This window comes from Asparagus officinalis, chromosome 3 (assembly GCF_001876935.1).
Source record: "Asparagus officinalis chromosome 3, Aspof.V1, whole genome shotgun sequence".
Taxonomy (NCBI): domain Eukaryota; kingdom Viridiplantae; phylum Streptophyta; class Magnoliopsida; order Asparagales; family Asparagaceae; genus Asparagus; species Asparagus officinalis.
In genome coordinates, this window is record NC_033796.1 from 70,983,745 (window position 1) to 71,005,084 (window position 21,340).

Consider the following 21,340-nt stretch of genomic DNA (forward strand, 5'->3'; position numbering starts at 1 on the left):
TCAATGAGCCATAGCCTTTGCGATGCTGTAATGGATGAGGTTACAATTCAACAACCTCTCCCAAACGCAGAGTCCACTTCTGCGTTTCCCAAACTCAAAACGCATACGAACTGTGCGTTCTCTAGTTGATATTCAACTCTGCAACGCAGAGTTAAAACACAAAACGCACGGACTGTGCGTTCTTCAGCAAACACCCAACCCTGCGTCTCAAACTCAAGACACAGAGCTGAGGTTCAGCACACAAACGACTTGTGCGTTTCAAGTCTCTAACAGAGATTTAACTCTGCGTCTCAAGCCTCAGGCGCAGAGTTAAGACCCAGAACGCCAAATTAGGCGTTTGACTTGTTCAAACACAAGCCGAACTGCCTCAAAACCGTTTATCCCACGTTCTGAGGGATTTTCGCCCACTTAGGAGCGGATTTAGGGGTTAGTTATACCCCTAATCCCCCTATAAATAACCGACTTACTCAACTGAGTAAGAGGTGGACGTGTGCTGGCATTAAAACCGCTTAAGGTTAGCAGATCTCGGTAGCAAAAAACCGCACAAAGGAGGAGATTTCTCTGGAGATCAACAAACTACTCAGTAGTTAGCAAATTGAATCTGAGGGGATCCCTTCATCAACGACAAATCAACTTGGCTGTCAACCGAATCTTCGGTTCTAACAACTCTGTTACAGAGTTTCAACTCGCTCTGAGTTCTAAAACTCGTTTAAGAGTTCATAATTAAACTTGTAACGCAGGTTAATTATACTAATCAGTAACTCGGTTTTCAACAACTCTTTTTAGAGTTTCCAACTCGTTCTGAGTTTCTTATACTCGTTAAGAGTTCTAAACCGAATTCATCAAACAAGTCAATTGTTCTCGTGAGATAGTACGGTCGGATCGTCAACGGAGAGCAAGTTCGACGCAAGTAATCGAAGGAGGCACTCTATCGCTACCAAGAAGAACCCAGTTTTAAACAAAGGGGAGAATCAAATTCATTCTCCTCTCTTTTATAATCGGAATCCAAATTGTAATTGATTTTGAGAGAATACAAATCAATTTTTCTTTCATTGTCTTTTTACTGCAAATTTCCAACAAACAGTTGCGAAGGGCTATGCACAGGAGGAAGGTATTGACTATAATGAGGTTTTCTCTCCGGTGGTAAAGCATTCTTAAATTCAGATTTTGCTAGCTTTGGTGACACAGTATGGTTTGGAGTTAGATTAGTTGGATGTGAAGACAATATTTCTTCATGGTGATCTTGATGAAGAAATATATATGACTCAGCCATTAGGATTCCGAGCTGCAGGGAAAGATAAGTTGGTTTACAGATTAAAAAAATCGCTATACGGTTTGAAGCAGTCTCCTCGACAGTGGTATAGGAGATTCGATGGTTTTATGATTGGTCATTCGTACACTCAGACCCAGTTTGATCCTTGCGTATATTTTCGCAAGTTAAAAGGAGGTGCGCACATCTATTTATTACTCTATATCGATGATATGTTGGTTGCCTCTATTTCCAGATCTGCTATAGATGAGTTGAAGGCACATCTTTCAAAGGAGTTTGAGATGAAGGATTTGGGTGAGGCGAAGCGCATTTTAGGAATGGAGATCGGCAGAGACAAAGCATCCAAACCCGACTCAATGGCTTGTACAAATGGAATATCGACACACTACCCCACATAGTATTGAGCTGAGCCCATCAACGATATCCATCACATGTATAAACTGTATAAATCTGGCATATCGACGCACTATCTCATATAATACTGAGCTGAGCCCATTAATGATATCCGACATGTGTTTAAACTACTCCAAATCAAATGTAATCACTCAACACTTGTCAAATCCCCTTGGGATACTCATGTGTGTGCCACGGCACTATTCATGTATATTCATGTCTTTACATATACTTTCGTGCGACTCGAACCCCGCGATCGCATCTCAAAACAATGCAACAAAAAGTTTAGGAAAAAGTCTTAGTAGTCGACTACACTGAGTCCATCCAGACTCTATAATACATGAATCAATATTAGTAGTCGATTACACTAAACATTAGTCGATTACTCTGTAATCAGATAGTTTCTGTAAAACCAAACTGGACATTAGTAGTCGACTACAAAGCAGAAACATGCACACATCCGTGTACAAACATTAATTAATTGTCTATTTCACACACCATAAACCTAAAACGAATGCTTGAACTTATTTTTATACAATATAGCTCTCTGAAACATGATACTAAATATTTAAATCCTTCAAATTAGGGTTTAACTATCCAATTAACCATTTTTCTCATCTTATATAAACCATATCATTTATCCACACATGATAAAAGCTACTCCAGAAAAGATGTTAAATTTTATATAAACATATTTATCTCATTTAGGTATCACCAACCTAGGGTTTTAGCATGATTAATTAACAAGAAACCTCAAATAAAGGTCGAACTAGGGTTTAAACATGTCCTAAGCATGATTTATATGTTAAAAACGAAATTAGAAACAACCCTAGTGATCATGATCAAGTTTCTATCATAAACAACAAGAACACCATGTAGATCTTACATTTGTTTACCATTAATATCGAAATTTTAATCTTTTTTACATTTGATTAAGATCTAAACATGTACAACATCGATTTAAACTTCTTAGATCATTCATTAACTAAGGGTATAGGTTTGGATGCAAGTGATCTTGCTTGAAACGTCGTGTCGAGCCTCTGACCATATGTGCAAGATCCCTCTTCTCTCAAAAACACGCGATCTCACCCTCCGCTCAACGATTCGCCTCAAATCTCCTAGAGGAACGCTAAGAACAAACTCTAGGGTTTGAGGGGAAGTGGTGACTGGTAATTCACGTGGAAAATCTCAGGAAAAAGGGTCTAAACATGTTTATATACTTAGGGTTAAACCTGGGTTCGAATATAAACCAAAATGGACCCAACACCCATAAGAAATCTGGAAACCAGCCGATTAGTTGACTACTAATATTAGTAGTCGACTACTAAGACTCAAATCAGTCTGTTTGGGAAAAAGTCTTCCGTATTTTGACTGTAACTTTCACATTCAATCTCGGAATGAGGTGATCTAAGATTTGTTGAAAAACTGATGAAGAGACCTACAAATTTTGTCTTTTGAGTTTTCCCAGATTCTAAATATATTAGTGTGAAAAATATATAAACTCAAAACTGGTCATTATTTTCCAGATTTCTTCTTCGTGCATGTTTTGTACATTTGCACTCATATATCTACACATATACATTGAATTCACTATAAAACATATTTATTATTATTTATCACATAATATTCAAAGTATCAGGGTTTTACATTATTCCCCCCTTAAAAGAATTTCGTCCCCGAAATTCCGCACGTATTATAGAAAAAAAAAATCTATACTTAACAGTCTAGAATGTGAGTGCTTCCACTTAACCCCTAACTATACGGAACTAGTACGTCGGGTGAAAAATCCAAACAAGGAACCCCTATATATATACCATTTTTTTCCAAGTGTTAGGAGTTAAGTATTAATACCACCATTCTAGTGTTAAATAAAAACATGTCCACATAGACAATCATGCGTATAAGCAAAGGATAACTAAATAAATCAAATTACCAGCTCAAAGAGGTGTGGGTAGTCATGACGCATATCCTCTTCGCGCTCCCAAGAAGCCTCTTCAGTTCCGCTTCGGTTCCACTGAACTTTCACTAAGGGAATCACCTTATTTCTTAGTTTCTTGTCCTCTATCGCAAGGATACAAACCGATACATCAATGGTGGATAAATCTATTTGAATCTCGATCTTAGGCGTATCAATCACCATTTGCTGCTCCTCATCATGCATGTGCTTCTTGAGCATCGACACATGAAATACATCGTGCACACTTGACATCGATGCTGAAAGATCTAATCTATATGACACAACTCCAACACGCTCTAAAATTTTGAATGGTCCAACATATCTCGGGGTAAGTTTTCCTCATCTGCCGAATCGCTGAACGCCCTTCATTAGCGATACCTTCAACATGACAAAATCTCCAATCTGAAACTCCAAAGGTCGTCGTCTATGATCCGCGTAGCTCTTTTGCCGACTCTGAGCGGTAAGAATACTCTCTCTAATCAATGCTACCTTCTCAGTAGTCTGCCTCACAAGCTCCAACCCGAGTAATAAGCTATCTTCCGGCTCTGCCCAACAAATCAGGGATCTACAAGGTCTTCCGTACAATGCCTCATATGGAGTCATACCAATCGTCATTTGATAACTATTGTTATAAGAGAACTCGATCAAGGGAATATGGTCCTCCCAGCTACCCTAGAAGTCTAAAATGCAAGCCTGTAACATGTCCTCCAATACTTGATTCACTCTCTCCATTTGCCCATCTGTTTGCGGGTAGAACACACTGCTATATGATAATCTGCTGTCGAACGAATCTTGGAAGCTCCTCCAAAAATGCGAAATAAAAACTGAGCCTCGATTCGATACGATCGTCTCTGGAACTCCGTGAAGTCGAACTATCTCCTGAATGAAGATCCTCGCATAAGTTTCGGCGGTGTAGGTAGTTCTTACTTGTATGAAATACGCTGACTTCGTCAACCGATCAACTACCACCCCGTTCCCCTTCTTCAACTTCGGTAACCCTACTATGAAATCCATAGAGATATCTGTCTATTTTCACTCAGAAATGGGTAAGGGCTATAGGGTTCCTGCGGGTTTTTGGTGTTCTGCCTTTACCTGTTGGCAGATAAAACATCTAGCAACATATTCTGCTATCTCTTTGCACATACTGTTCTACCAAAATTGTCTCCTCAGGTCCTTGTACATTTTTATTATGCCTGGATGCACTGTGTATCTGGTACCATGTGCTTCATCAAACAACTCTTTCTTCAGCTTTGCATTAGCCGGCATAACTAATTGACCCTTCATGCAAAGGCCTCTATCTGTCCTAACATTCCAATCAGCTTTGGGCTCTTTAGTAATTTCCTCCTTCCGATTTTAAATCCAATAGCCTTCTAGTTGAACTCTGACCATCCTGTCGCACCAAGATGGCTGTACCGACATAGCTCCCAAAAATCTGTTGGTCCCGCCAATCTCTAGCCTAAAATCAAACTGACTAAGAGTATGAAGTTCTTGATATAACGAGCACCTCAAAGTCGTACTCTGACATCGACGCTTCCTGCTCAAAGCGTCTATTATGACGTTCGCCTTCCCAGGATGGTACTGAATCACGAACTCGTAATCCTTGATAAACTCAATCTATCGCTGTTGCCTCTGATTGAGTTCCTTCTGAGAGAATAGATATTTCAGACTCTGGTGGTTTGTGAATAATTCGAACTGCACTCCATACAGGTAATGTCTCCATATCTTTAATGCAAATATCGCTGTTGCCAACTCTAAGTCATGCGTGGGGTAATTCTGCTCATGTATCCTTAACTGCCGTGAGATATATGTCACTACCCTCTGGGTCTGCATCAAAACGCCTCTTAGACCCCTTAACGACGCATCCGTATAGACAACGAATGTCATATCACTGCTCGGAATTGTCAACACCGGCGCTGTAGTCAACTTGGCCTTTAATGTCTCAAATGCCTCCTGGCACTCCGTGCTCTAAAAAACTATACACCCTTCTTCGTAAGGCGTGTACGCAGTGATGCAATCTTCGAGAAGTCTTGAATGAATTTCCTATAATAATCGGCCAAACCCAAGAGGCTACGAATCTCTGTAACTATATTTGACAGCTCACAATCAAATACTACCACAACCTTAGTGGGATCCACTGCAATTCCCTCTCTGCTAATGATATGGCAAAAAAATCTAACCTCAGATAGCTAAAATTCGCATTTGCTGAACTTGGCGAATAACTGGTGCTCTCGTAGAGTCTGCAAAGTTAGTCAAAGATGCTGCTCGTGCTCTACCTCCGACCTCGAATAAATGAGAATATCATCAATAAACACTATCACAAACTGTTCCAAATATGGACGGATAACCCGATTCATCAGATCCATGAATACCACAGGTGCATTGATCAACCCAAATAGCATAACGAGAAACTCGAAGGACCCATATCGAGTCAGAAAGACAGTCTTGGGAATATCCATCTCCCGAACCCGCAACTGATGATAACTCCAACGAAGATCAATCTTTGAGAAGTGTTGCGCTCCTTGCAGCTGGTCGACAAGTCATCAATTCTCAGTAACGGATACCTGTTCCGGGTAGTGATCTTGTTCAACTCCTGATAGTCAATGCACAATCGCATACTACCATCCTTCTTCTTCACGAAAAGGACTGGTGCTCCTCATGGAGAATGACTCCGTCGAATAAAACCCTAGGATAAAAACTCATCTAACTGGGTCTGTTGCTCCCTCATCTCAGCCGACGCCATATGATAAGGTGCTCGGGAAATTAGTGCCGTACCAGGCTGCAACTCAATACAAAACTCAACCTCTCTCACTGGAGATAAACCTAGTATGTCCCGGAAGACATCCGGATATTCGGAGACCACTCATGTCTCACTCAAATCGGTACCCCTATCCTGCAACAATACCTCCTCAATGTATGCCAAAAAAGACTCTACAAACCGGTTGCCCTAAGAGGTCGCTACGATCAACTCTGACCCATCTGATGCCCGCAAGATGACTGTTTTAGCAAAACAGTCAACACTAACATGGTATGACGAAAGCTAGTCCATACTAAGAATGACATCAAAATCCGACATCCGCAAAACGATCATGTCTATGATGAACTCAGATTCATCTAAACTGACAGCACGTCTCTTGCAAATACTCTCTAATAGGGACACCTTCCCAAGAGGAGTAGAAACTGATAATAGAATGTCTAAGAGATGTGAAACTAAATGAAGCCTATCCATGAAGGTATGAGATATAAAAGAATGTGAGGCTCCTGAATCAAACAAGATTCGAGCTGGAATAGAATTCACAAGAAAGATACCTTCCACTATCGTTCCACTCATACTATGATCACGTGGTACGATGACATAGACCCTACCGGTGGCTAGCACTTGCTACGGTGCTGGCGGCAGAACATATGGGTCTATCTAACCCTGAGGAATCTCCTGAATCGCACGGATCTGGCATGTTAGCCCCTCAATCCTAGGAATGGTATATGGTCCCTCTATCCTCTGCTGTTGCTGGACGTAACCGCGGCCCTGCTGCTGCTGGTTATGACTATGGTTCTGCTGCTACCCATGTCCTCGACCATGCTGCTGGTCCTGGCCTCTGCCCTGCTGGCCTCCTGCTGGTGCACTACGACAATCTTTTGTTTTATGCCCAAACTTGTTACAATTAAAAAATGTACCCTGAATCTTGCGCTGCTGCGGTGCTCTATGATCATGTGATGGTCCCCTCTGATCCTGCTACTGGTGCTGAGAATCCTTACCATGCTGCTGGGGTCTTCCAGGTTCGACAAATGCTCTCTTACCCTTACCCTTGTTATTCTGCTGCCCTGATTTAGATCCACCCTCTTTAGTATTTTGAAACATTGCAGTCTCTGTCTCCTACGAAATGGCTGCATCAGCTACCTCCCGAACTGAGCGAAACCTCCTAGATACGAGATAACGACGAAGGTTTAGACGTAGCCCTATAAGAAACATATATGCCTGTTCCTCCCTAGTCTGTCACATGCCCGTGAAATGAAGTAGACCCATGAACTGACTCTCATAACCTGCCACAAACATGTCTCCCTGCTCCAATCTGGTCAACTCAAGCTCTTTCTCGGTCCGTGCCGCGGAAGAGATGTACTGCTTGTCAAAAAATAGACAAAATCCTCCCATGAAATTGTCATCCACTGCTTCGGGGTGAACTGAAGCCTCTACCATCCCCCGGCATCATCCTTTAAGCTAAAAATAGCCAACCTCTGCTTCTGGACTGAATCCACATCAAGCAAGTCAAGGGTATTCCCCACATCTTCCTTCCACTTGTAGGCTACCAGCGAATCTGATGATCCCTGAAATTCCAGTGCCCTCATCTTCTGGTACCTCTCGACTAGACTGAGCTAAGCCTCCTGCTCCATGGCTCTACCTATAGCTGGTGGCGTGATTCCTGGTGTAACCCCTGGAGACTCCTCTGCGATGGGGACTGCTGGAAACGTTGGTAGTGGACAACAAGTGGTGGTGTGACTAGCGGAATCTGGTTCGCCATCTGCTCCTCGAGCGCTGCTAGCCTAGCTGCTATCGGTGCCATGAGGTCTATAAGATATTGCGGAGCCTACTGCGGCTCTGGTGGAACCTGATACTGCTCTGATGGAGCCTGTTGCTGCTCAAGCTTTGGCTCAACATGTCTCTCTCTCTGAGCACGGGATCCCCTCAGTCCACGTCCTCGTCCGGCCATCTATACATTTATAAGACACAGTAATGAGACCTCTGGCAACAACATATATATATCACGTTGCAATAATCAAATCGTATAATAAATTATTCATGCAATTACTTTATAATCAAAGTAGTGTCGTCATAAATTTTTTTTTGAAATTTTTGAGATATATACATATATCGTCCTCACTCATTCTAGGAATTCCTAGCGGACTCTATACTTGAATCCTAAGAAACTTTATTCTAGCTCCACAACTCGACACAGAATGATCCTAAGGATACTGGAACTAGAGCTCTGATAGCAACTGTAATGCCCATGTTTCCACACATGACTGTAGTCTAAGGTGAACCTAGAGATGTTAAACCTATCATGCACCCACACCGTGTAATAACATGTTTTACCAATCACAGTAATATCCTCTAGTGGAATCAACAATAAAGTACAGGTACAATACAGACAAAAAGGAAATAGTAAACCATGTAGACATGATGTAGAAAGATAAATCTCATAAATGAACTCATGTCTCAACCGTCAAGTCTAAAATACATCTGATGAATGAAAGAAAAATGTCTCATCACAAACTAAATAGGAATCGTACTAAGGCTCACAACCTTTACAATAAGAAAATAAACTCTAATGTCTGAATATGAAAGTCAACACAGTGGAGTCTCACTACTAAAACTGAATGACGGTGACTATGTTGGAAGACTGTCAACCTATGGCTCTCCGAAGCTCTAAACTGGTTGAAAAAAATTTAAAACAAAAAGAGCAACAACAAAAGCGTCAGAGCGCTAAAGCAAGATCACATTCATCCGCCCTCAGGGGAAGTGTTGCTAGATGTAATGAAGACTCTATCTATTAAGCATAGTCTACCTACATCGTTTTTCCCATATTTAATGGTATTAAAACATAGAAATCTACAACACAAGACATAGTACGTCGAGCGAAATAATCCAAACAAGAAAATACTCATGTATATACCATATGTCTCAGACTATAGATACCTAAATATCAATAACGAACTATGAAAAAAAATATTACTAGAAAATAAAACACCATAATGGACATCAACATATAATTTTCAAGTACTCACAAGAGTAAGGTATCTCGGTCATGTATATATATATATACATATTCAGCAGTGTGACATAAACACTTTTAGTATCCACTAGAACTCAGACTATCAAATTATCATTTTATTTTAACTGTTTGCAAGATTTTGATTTCATCGCATTATCATACAACACAGACTACCCTGTAGGCATCCTAAAACAATGAACACGACTCATTAGTCTCATCGCGATCTTAGTGCGTAACATGAGTGCGGGACGGCCTACCATATAGGTATCCTAGAAGATGGCTCACAAGCCTCATCGCACCCTCGTCAAAACGGACTACTAGATAAAGCATCCAAATCCGACTCAATGGCCTGTACAAATAGAATATCGACGCACTACTCCACATAGTACTGAGCTGAGCTCATCAATGATATCCATCACATGTATAAACTGTATAAATCTACCATATCGACCCACTATCTCATATAGTACTATGCTGAGCCTATTAACGATATCCGACATGTGTTTAGACTACTCTAACTCAAATGTAATCACTCAACACTTGTCAAATCCCCTTTGGGATACTCATGTGTGTGCCATAACACTATTCATGTATATTCATGTCTATACGTATACTATCGTGCAACTCGAACCCCGTGATCGCATCTCAAAATAATGCAACAAAAAGTTCAGGAAAAAGTCTTAGTACTCGACTACTAACCTTAGTAGTCACTACACCAAGTCCATCCAGACTCTGTAATACATAAATCAATATTAGTAGTCGATTACACTGAACATTAGTCGACTACTCTGTAATCAGATAAATTCTGTAAAACCAAACTGGACATTAGTAGTCGACTACTATTCTTAGTAGTCGACTACTAAGCAGAAACATGCACACCTCTGTGTACAAACATTAATTAATTATCGATTTCACACACCATAAATCTAAAATGAATGCTTGAACTTGTTTTTATACAATATAGCTATATGAAACATGATATTAAATATTTAAATCCTTCAAATTAGGGTTTAACCATCTAATTAACCATTTTCCTCATTTAGTTCTTATATAAACCATATGATTTATCCACACATGATAAAAACTACTCATGAAAAGATGTTAAATTTCGTATAAACATATTTATCTCATTTAGGTATCACCAACCTAGGGTTTCAGCATGATTAATTAACAAGAAACTTTAAATAAAGGTCAAACTAGGGTTTAAACATGTCCTAAGCATGATTTATATGTTAAAAACAAAATTAGAAACAACCCTAGTGATCATGATCAAGTTTCTATCATAAACAACAAGAACACCATGTAGATCTTACATTTGTTTAACGTTAATATCAAAATTCTAATTTTTTTCACATTAGATTAAGATCTAAACATGTACAACATCGATTTAAACTTCTTAGATCATTCATTAACTAAGGGTGCAGGTTTCGATGCAAGTGATCTTGCCTAAAACATCGTGTCGAGCCTTTGAACACGTGTGCAAGATACCTCCTCTCTCAAAAGCACCCGATCTCACCCTCCGCTTAACGATTCGCCTCGAATCTCCTCGAGGAACGCCAAGAACAAGCTCTAGAGTTTGAGGGGAGGTGGTGGCTCGTAATTCATGTGGAAAATCTTAGGAAAAAGGGTCTAAACATATTTATATACTAAGGGTTAAACCTGGGTTCGAATATAAACCAAAACCGACCCGAAACCCATAACAAAATAGGAAATCAGCCCGATTAGTCGACTACAAATATTAGTTGTCGACTACTAAGAGACCTACAACTTTTATCTTTTGAGTTTTCCCATATTCTAACTGTATCAATGTGAAAAATATATAAACTCGTAACTAGTCATTATTTTCCAGAATTCTTTTTTGTGCATGTTTTGTGCATTTGCACTCATATATCCACACATATACATTGAATTCACTATACAACATATTTATTATTATTTATTATATAATATTCAAATTATTGGGGTTTTATGTTAGACCCTAATGCCACTAGGAAAGAACCCTAGAGGGGGGTGAATAGGATTTATGCTAATCTAATCTGATTTTATGCCAATTAAAACTTACTAACAAATATCCTAGCAAATATGATATGTAACAAGATAACTATATAAGGATATGAAATAAACACAAGGGGAAACAATATATAAACAAGATAAATGAGATAGTGGGAAATATAAACAATGAGCAATTGACAAAGGCGATATAATGATAAACACAAAAATAAGTACGTCAATGCAATCACAAACAAACGATATGTTCACGAGGTTCGGTCCCCACGACCTACGTCCCCGCTCCTCACCTCGAGGAGATCTTCACTATCACATCGGGTTTTCTACACTTACCCGAAAAACGTTTACACCTCACAATACGGTTTTCTAGCTAACCGAAAACTTTACAATGCATACTCACAATGTAACTACACTAACTACCACCTTAAGTATTGGTCTCTAGCCCGTGTCTCCCTCAAGTGTTAGGAATTACAACATCTCTCTAGGCATTACCATCTACCCCACTCCTCTTGGGATGACCCCATCTCTTACCACACACTCCTCTTGGTGTACTAGTGTATTACAAAGTGATCCTCACAATTAAAGCTCACAACAAAAGATTTGTTCTCTAATACAAGGCGAGAACTCAATTTAGCACAACTCTAAGTCACAAACCCCGCAACCCAAATTATACTATGAATGTAAATACTATAAGCTCAATAGGTTGTGTGTGAACAAAGAGATTCAATAAAAACAATTTAACTAAACTCAATATAAATCTAGCTTATGGAAATTAGAAACAAAACAATAAATAGCTAGAATGAGTTTAGGAAAACTTCTATATAGATCAAGAGTGAGAGGGAGAAGATTTGAAGCTCAAACACTAATGGATGATCTTCCTCAAGCTCTTGTGAAATTATCTTCACAAAACAAACTCTCAAATGCTTAAAAGCTTTTTAAAACAAACTTAAACAAACACTTAAACCCTTGTTAAAAACCTTCTTAAAACATTCTCTTGGTTTTTTATGAAAGATGAGAGCAAGGAGTATTTATACCCATTCAAAACTTCAGCAAAAACCCTAAGAAAAAGACCAAAAACCCATACACAAACAAAATAGAAAACTAGCTGTTACTGTACAACGGCTCTCTGATAAGTCGACTTATGAGTCGACTTATATGAGTTGACTCAGCAGATAAAAAAATTACAACTCCACTGCACTTCGTGAGTCGACTTATGAGTCGACTAATGAGTCGACTAAACATGCACAGATCTGAAATGCACAGAGCACTTCGTGAGTCGACTTATGAGTCGACTAATGAGTCGACTAAACATGCACAGATCTGAAATGCACAGAAAAACTCAACTTTACTAATGAGTCGACTAAACATGCACAGATCTGAAATGCACAGAAAAACTCAACTTTAAACCAAGTTTAAAATATCAAATAAATTCTAAAAATTATAAAACTTTGGAAGATGATTGTACACATGATAATAAACATGCTACAAAAACTGGTTTTTAAAAAGGATCTCCCAAATGAAAAATATCATTATTTTGCAAAATAGTCCAAAACATAAAAATGTAAACATATGAGTTTTGATATTTTAGCTTAACCATGTTTTAAAACAATACAAAATGATTATATAGACTTAGTAAAAGATGTATATGATTATTGTTAAGTCTAAAAACCAATAAAACAATATTTTCATAAAATTGCATATTCTATGCAATATAAATTCAAACATAATAGAGTATGAAACATATGAGGATGTATATGAATATATATTTGTTTCATATCTATAAAATTAAATCAAAACACAATAATAAATATGAAATATATAATTCATATTTATATAAACTTGGAAACCAAAACATGCATGTATATATATATAACTATATATATACATAGAAACCAAATACGTGTGTGTATATATGATTGAGCTTAAAGTACCAACACACATAATATAAACCTAAACTAATATTACCCAAACTTGATCTTGATCTTCAATAAGCTTGACTTGGTACACATTACGGATGAAGCTAAAACTTGGATCTTTAACTTGAATTGTATAGACTTCACCTACTATTCTGCCAACCTTCATTTGATATGATCGTGAATGCTCGATTCCATCCATCATCCAATACGTTGTTTGTCTACAATAAATAAGAAAACACAAATACTATACAAACAACATTAGTGGTAAATTATTTGTTAAATATCATCAAAACAAAGAGGCCAACATTTTACACTTTATTTCTCAATAACTTCAACATACACATTTAAAGTTGAAAACCAATTAGCTACAAACCGTAAAAATGAATAGTTATCAATAACTTTAGCGTACACATTTAAATGTTGAAAAAAAATTATCTTTTTGAGGTGCGAATTATAGAAATGAATAGGGGGACTTCTAATTTTTTAGAATAGATAATAATAATAATAGTAATTATAAAAATAGTAATAATAACAAAATTTTGGGTCTAAGAGTGTTATTGGAAGTGGATAGGTTTAAATATAAGGAAGTAAATCTTTGCATTTTAAGGAACAAAGCCCTTTACGTGAGAATTTGGGCTTAAAATCAAATTAGGTGAAATCTTGAATATGTAGGTAAAAACTTCAATAAATAATATTATGCTTGTTGGCACCCGCTATTTCTATAGTGCCTTAGAATAGTGTAGGTTGTGTAGCTCTTTTTGGGCTAAAAAAGTCGGATCACATTAAAATTTGGGCTAATGAGTAAAACTAAGTTCTTTTTTATATATACTAAAACTAATGTGGTTACAAAACTATTATTTGTATATAATAAAACTAATGGGGTTACAAAACTATTAGGTGATACAGTGATACTGTAGCTTAGGAACAGTTGTAACTTCATAAACTTTAGTTGTTGATGTACTAGTGATCACACAGTCAATATGTATCCGTATTTGGATGAGTTTGTTAAGCATTGATGAGAGGCCGCTTTCTTCCTCGACTTTATGTCTAGTTCTTGAGTTGGGAATCTAAAAAATCTGCACGTGTAGAAAGTCATGAGAGGGCAGGGCTTGGTTCCCCTATTGTACCTCCGACGATCAAGTTAGCTGATGAACTTGAGTTAGGTAAATAAGAACTAGTGAGAGTTCTTGTGTGTGTGCAGTATGATTTGAATTTAAGGGAATTTGGATTATAATTCGAAAATTAGGATTTAGGGGGTTGGATCTTCCATCCTCTCATAAAGACAGAATATTACATGTATTTATATCTAGGGTATAATGGTAGATTGGTTATTTTGGCCGAGCACTAAGAGGCGGTGGCGAAGTGTGGGCTGACGACTCCGTCAACACTTGCTTTATAGGTGTCGGCTGGTGATTGGGGGAATGATCACTTCAACATTAAATGTGAGGTGAGTGGTTACATAACGGTGTCTCACGTGGTCCGATGAGTCATGAAGGATATCAAGACTAAGGGCATGATGCGCCTGACATGCATTAAATGCTATGTTGAACCATTGAGGATAGGCTCAAGGAAGATGTTATCCTTTAGCTTCGTCGAGAAGTGATGCCTTTCGAGTCGTCTAGCAAACGGTCAAGTGGACTCATGGTGAGTCGTCTTCGACAAAAGGGGGTGACAAGTATCGCCTTTCAAGACGACATGAAGGGATATCGACAGTCATCCCTAGTAGTCTCTGTCTGCCAAGTTGATTGGGGCATAGCATGTAAAAGTACACTTATTCGTTGCTTGGCATTGAGTTGCACTAGGGCGAATGGGAACACCATAACAATTGGTCCCTTTTGCTTTAAGTCGGCTTTAGCCGGGTCAGAGTGAAATAAATAAAAAATTATTTTGGACGGACGTGGGTGCTTCGAATGAGAACTGAAATGTCACTTCTAAAGCGACGTGGCTGACATCATCATGCATCCTTTTTACTACCATAGCTCCACTTTTCTTGGAAGATTGTGGGATACTCTAGGTGAGTGGATTGTGCTTTGATCTCAGAGAGGATGCTTCGACTTCTGAGAATTAATCTTGGCCGTTGGACAAAACTAGATCCAACGGCTCGAATTCCGGTAGTTGTAAAGTCACCTGCCTATATATAGGAATAGGGTCATAAGGGTGGCGATTGCTATCTTTTCAAATTCTCTTAAGAACTCAAAAAGTCTTCTCCGATCATCTCTTCCGGCAATCACCTCTACAACTAACAATGGCATCTGATCCTGTTGATCGTCGAGCTCTTTTGGCGGGGATTCACTCCAAGGTGACTTTTTCCTAGAAGAAGACAGTCTACAAGAGGTTTGATGTTCCTAAGGAGTATGAGCTGCTGGCTCTGACGAAATCGGAGGCCATATTTGATCATGGGCTGGAGAGAGGTCCACCCTACTCGAGGCATCTGGAATTTGGCATTCGGTGCCTCTGCACTCTTTCTAAAGCAAGTATTTATGGAGCTGGGGGTATCGTCGATGCAGATGAAGCCAAACATCGCTATCCTAGTGGGGATCGTTGTAATCTGCCATTGGCTAGGGATAAGGCCGTCTTTGTGAGACTTGGGTAGGTTGGTGGTGGTGAAGGTAAACCAGAATGAGCCCCACTTCCACTTTCAAATGGTGGTGAAGTTTAGGCTCCTTATCAGACTCCTGACTTGCACAAAAACTAGAAGGAGAGGTTTTGTTTGGGTCATGGGGGACGACCTAGAGTTGGGTTGCTCCGACTGGCCAGAGATAAGGAGGGAGACACTCGTGGGAGGTGAGCTGTCTACGGATGAGAGGGTGGCACTTGACTTGATCAAGTCGTACGCTAGCTCTCGTCGAGTCGACCATCTTCTCGAGTGGTCTGTCGATCGTGTCAGCTACCACCCAAAATCATGATAGAGCTTTAGGCCTCATTATAAGGGGGTCGGAAGCGGCATTGGTGCCTACTGTTTCTTTGGCTTGTCCTCAGGAGGAGTCGTCTGCCATGCTTGCTAAGCGTCTTCGTTGGGAATTCCTCGAACATCCACTGAGGTGGCCGAGGAGGAGGAAGCCCCTAACCTCATCCATAGGCGGAGGAGGCAGTCGAGAGGGGAAGACGAGGAACAGGAGGTACAAGCAGCGACAAAGATGATGGAGATAAATGTCATCCATCTAGATGAGTCTTCTCCGGATGAACCAGTCAGGCTCCTCAAGGAGAGGGAGCTGAGACTAGAGCTGGTGTTGGCGAAGCGGAGTCGTCAGCTCATCGTGGCGAGTCGTCCTACCGTGGAAAGGAGCTAGCTGAGGAGGAACCTGAGCCTTCCTCAGGACTGGAGTATCCCTTCTCCCATCGCGTTGATGAAATCGACGAAGAAGATTGGGAGAAGATGAGGACATATCTCATTGGAACTTCAGGGGACGGCCATCGATATGTGTGGGAGCTCGACCCTTAGCACCGTTTTGAAGCTGCTCATCATCTTGATGCCAGAGGGACTATCCTCGGCTCTCGCGTGAGCCAGTCGAGGGAAGTTCAGTAATTCTACCTTTCTTGAGATAACAAGTACTTAAAGGGGGTCCCCAATGTCAGTCTCCATTTGAGCCTTCAGAGCTATCTGGTCCGAGGCGCTCTACTGGAGCAAGAGATATTCGATCGGGTGGAGCACATCCGTACCTCATATCTCAAATTTCAAGGGGAGGTTGAATCCCTGAGGGCTAACAGAAGGTTCGACCTGGAGCGTACTGTTGAGAGGCCAGCCCAAGAAGCCTCTGAGGTCGAGAAGCTTAGGCAAGAGTTGAAGGAGAGCTGATGGAAGGCCGAGGGACTTGGTGAGCCTCTTCAGGAGAGGGACCACGCTAGGGCACAAGTCGAGATGGAGAAGTTGGTGGCGATGCATGCGCAACGTCAATTGATCGAGAAGCAAGCAGAGCTCACCAAGCTTCAAGGGGAGGTCGTCCACCTCAAGTCCGAGGCTTATTGCCAGGAGGTCGTCGATGAATATCACTAGAGCTTAATCGGAAAGACCGAAGTGGCAATAGCTTGCAAGGCCGGGTACGACTATTTGTCGACGCAACTCCTAACCATGATGAGGAACCCACCCGACCGCTTTTGTCTGTACGAGTTAGTAGAGGTGGAAGCGCTTGGGGGAGGACTCGATCTAGGCGATGAAGGGGGAGACTCGGACGAATGGGGAGACTGCTCGACTCCTTTGCTGACTGCACCTAGAGGATCCCCACTTGCGACTCGAGGAGCTGGAATGGACTTCTCTTAGCCTCCTAGGACCTTCCCGTCTCTTGGCTTTTGTATTGTATGAATGTGTACTCTGTATCTTGTAAATATCCCTTACAGATGAATAAAGAAATATTTTTGACTTTGAAATTGCTTTTCTATGTCGCACAATTTTAGTGTGTATGCTGAATGACTTGGCTTTAATATAGACTTGTAAACTTAAATTGCTGTCGAGAGAACTCGTCTTTTGTTGATGAGGAGATGTTTTGACTTTGAGCTATCACTTTTGATGCATTAGTTTTTTGTCTAAGTATTGAACCAATCTAGTCAACTGCTCTGTTAGTCGATGTCTAAGCTTTCAGACGGGTGTCTAGAAAAGATGCTCTATGAAATCTTTTATCGGCTATCGAGGGTCGATTAAGAACTGGTCGACTGCTCGCCAAACAAGTGTCATTTAGTGAGCTTCTAGAGGCCTTTATTGGGTAGGTAAAAAGTCACTATTAGAAATGATGTTGTTCGCGGGGAAATTCGTTGCTTTCTTCATTAATGATTCCATTGTACACTCTTGTAACAGTTTATCGATTACAAAGATCCGGTCTTTTTATAAGATCCGGTTACAACGAAAATCAAATAAAAAGAAATGAAAAATTACAACTTTGTTCCCTTGTTTGTCGAACGAATCACGAGCTCCTGTTTTGCGGTCGCTCGCTTTGTGGGTTCTTTGCCTGCGCCGGGGTTGTTTGCCGTGGACCACCGCGCGATCTAGATCCGGTCGGATCTACGCAGTACGACGGGTATTATTCCACGAAGGAAATAATAGCCGGGAGGGATTGATTCACCAAGGAAACAATCGCTCAAGTCTCGGGATCTAAGACCAAGCTTAGATCCGGAGTTCGTACGCGTAGATCTGAGATCTGGTCCTCTCGAATACCTGCCTTATTTGGCGTTGACGGTCGCTGAGCACCAGATCTGGATGAGCAAGTCCTTGAAGTCCTAAAGTTTGAATCTTGTTTGGATCTGAGTCTTGAGTTCAGCAGGGCTTCGCCTCTCCAAAATTTCCAACCCCCCAAATGAACCAAGGCCTAGCCTATTTATAGGCACTCAGATCTGTGCCTAGGCACAGATCTGGGCCGGCCACCTCAGGGTGGCTCGGCTCTGGGCCGAGCCACCTTGAGGTGGCTCGGCCACCGAGCCACCTTGAGGTGGCTCGGCTTGGGCCGAGCCACCTGAAGTTGGCTCGGCTTCGGCCGAGCCCCTCTAGGTGGTGGTTTTTGGTGTTTTCCGCCTTTGGTTCTGTCCGTGATTTGATTAACTTAGTCTTTGATTTGGTTGATCTGATTTGGCAGTAAATCCGGATCCCGATTAGGCAGTAAATCCGCTTCTGAGTTGGAGTCCGAAACCGATCTTGATTCGATCGTCATTCGTCCGAGTATGCCTTTGGTTGGATGACTCGTTGACTCTTCGAACACTTGGCTTGATCCCGCACGTGTATGGATGCATTCCGTCGCTTGATGCGATTCGTCGATCTCGTCGCCTCGTTGGTTCGTCGGTTTGTGCCGAGCTGAGCTAAAGGACCTATAAGCAATTTTATATGCCTACAGATACCCCCTCCAAAGTATTTCAGTCTCGTTCTTTTATAGAAGAGTCTGGAATACTTTGGATATGATTGTCCCAACCTTCAGTCGGTGTAACGGGACCTTGGAATGACTTCCGTTCTTGATTCCTTCAATCTTCCAGGTTATTCGGTGCTTTGTCGAATATCTGTAAGAGTTCCGGTGCTGCATTTATTGTCTGACCGTTGTCGGAAATTCGAACTTGAAGTCAATTGGAGTATTAAGAAGCAGTTTATACTCATATACTTTTCGGAGTGTTTAAGAAGCAGTTTATACTCGTATACTTTTCGGAGTAGTGATTCTCTCGTTGCAACGCATTGATTGGCGTTGACCCAGGGTTACACGTTGACCGGCGTTGACCCTGGGTTTTGACCGTCGTACGTTGACCTTTTTGCTTGCAACGCGTTGACTAGCGTTGACCTAGGGTTATGCGTTGACCGGCGTTAACCCTAGGGTTTCGAATTTTTGCTCGCAACGCGTTCAAGGTGGCTCGGCTTTGGGCGCGGCAGCCTTGAGGTGGCTCGGCCTTGGCCGAGCCACTTGAAGGTGGCTCGGCTTGGGCCGAGCCACCTGAAGTTGGCTCGGCTTCGCCGAACCCCTCTAGGTGGTGGTTTTTCGGTGTTTTCCGCCTTTGGTTCTGTCCGTGATTTGATTAACGTTGGTCTCTGATTTGAAGTAAATCCGCTTCTGAGTTCGAGTCCGAAATTGATCCTGATTCGATCGTGATTCGTCCGAGTTCCCTTTGGTTGGATGACTCGTTGACTCTTCGAACACTATTGGCTTGGGATTTTTGGCAAATCCTCAGCCATCAACGGGTTTGATGCGCCTTTACCGACTACCGTTTGAGTCGGGCTAGCATGCGGATTGTTTAAGTCCGTTCCGCATGTGACGTTACGCTAAAAGAGTTAACCCTTTTAGTGCTACGATATTGAATACGTAGACTTCGTCTTTCTCACGGGAATAGACTACCCGGCGACGCGTGTTAGGCGTTGACTTTAGGATTTTTGGCTAACCCCAAGCCTTTAACGGATTTGATTAGCCTTTACCGACTACCGTTTGAGTCGGGCTAGCATGCGGATTGTCTAAATCCGTTCGCATGTAACGTTGCGCTAAAGGAATGAACTCCCTTAGACTTTGTGCTATGATGTCGAATACATAGACTTTACCATTGTTATGGGAATAGGCTACCCAGCAACGTGTATTAGACGTTGACTTATCCCTACTTAGGCTTCGGGATGAGATACCCCAGAATCAAACTCTGGTGTCTTTTTCAATCGGTAAAAGACTAAACCGGCGACACGTGTTAGGTGTCGACATATCCTTTCTTAGGATTCAGGATGACATTCCCCATGCGTGTAAGGCATGGATTTTAGTGTTATTAATAACAACCTGGCACAAATGGAATGGGTCCGTGTCAAACGGAATCGTTCGACGCTGGAAGAACGCATCCGCAAACACCGCGCACTATCAGCGCAGGCGTGGGCTCAAGCCGAAGAAGCCCGTAGAAAGTTGCAGAAAGTGTTCGCGAGAAAAATTGTAGCTTTCATCATTGATTCCATTGTACACTCTTGTAATAGTTTATCGATTACAAAGATCCGGTCTTTTTATAAGATCCGGTTACAACGAAAATCAAATAAAAAGAAATGAAAAATTACAACTTTGTTTCCTTGTTTGTCGAACGAATCACGAGCTCCTGTTTTGCGGTCGCTCGCTTTGTGGGTTCTTTGCCTGCGCCGGGGTTGTTTGCCGTGGACCACCGCGCGATCTAGATCCGGTCGGATCTACGCAGTACGACGGGTATTATTCCACGAAGGAAATAATAGCCGGGAGGGATTGATTCACCAAGGAAACAATCGCTCAAGTCTCGGGATCTAAGACCAAGCTTAGATCCGGAGTTCGTACGCGTAGATCTGAGATCTGGTCCTCTCGAATACCTGCCTTATTTGGCGTTGACGGTCGCTGAGCACCAGATCTGGATGAGCAAGTCCTTGAAGTCCTAAAGTTTGAATCTTGTTAAGTTCTGAGTCTCCAATCCAGCAGGGCTTCGCCTCTCCAAAATTTCCAACCCCCCAAATGAACCAAGGCCCTCTCCTATTTATAGCCAAGCGTCACTGTGCCCGTGTGCACGTGTGGCCGACCCCCTAGGTGGCCGGCCACCTCAAGGTGGCTCGGCTCATGCCGAGCCACCCTGAGGTGGCTCGGCC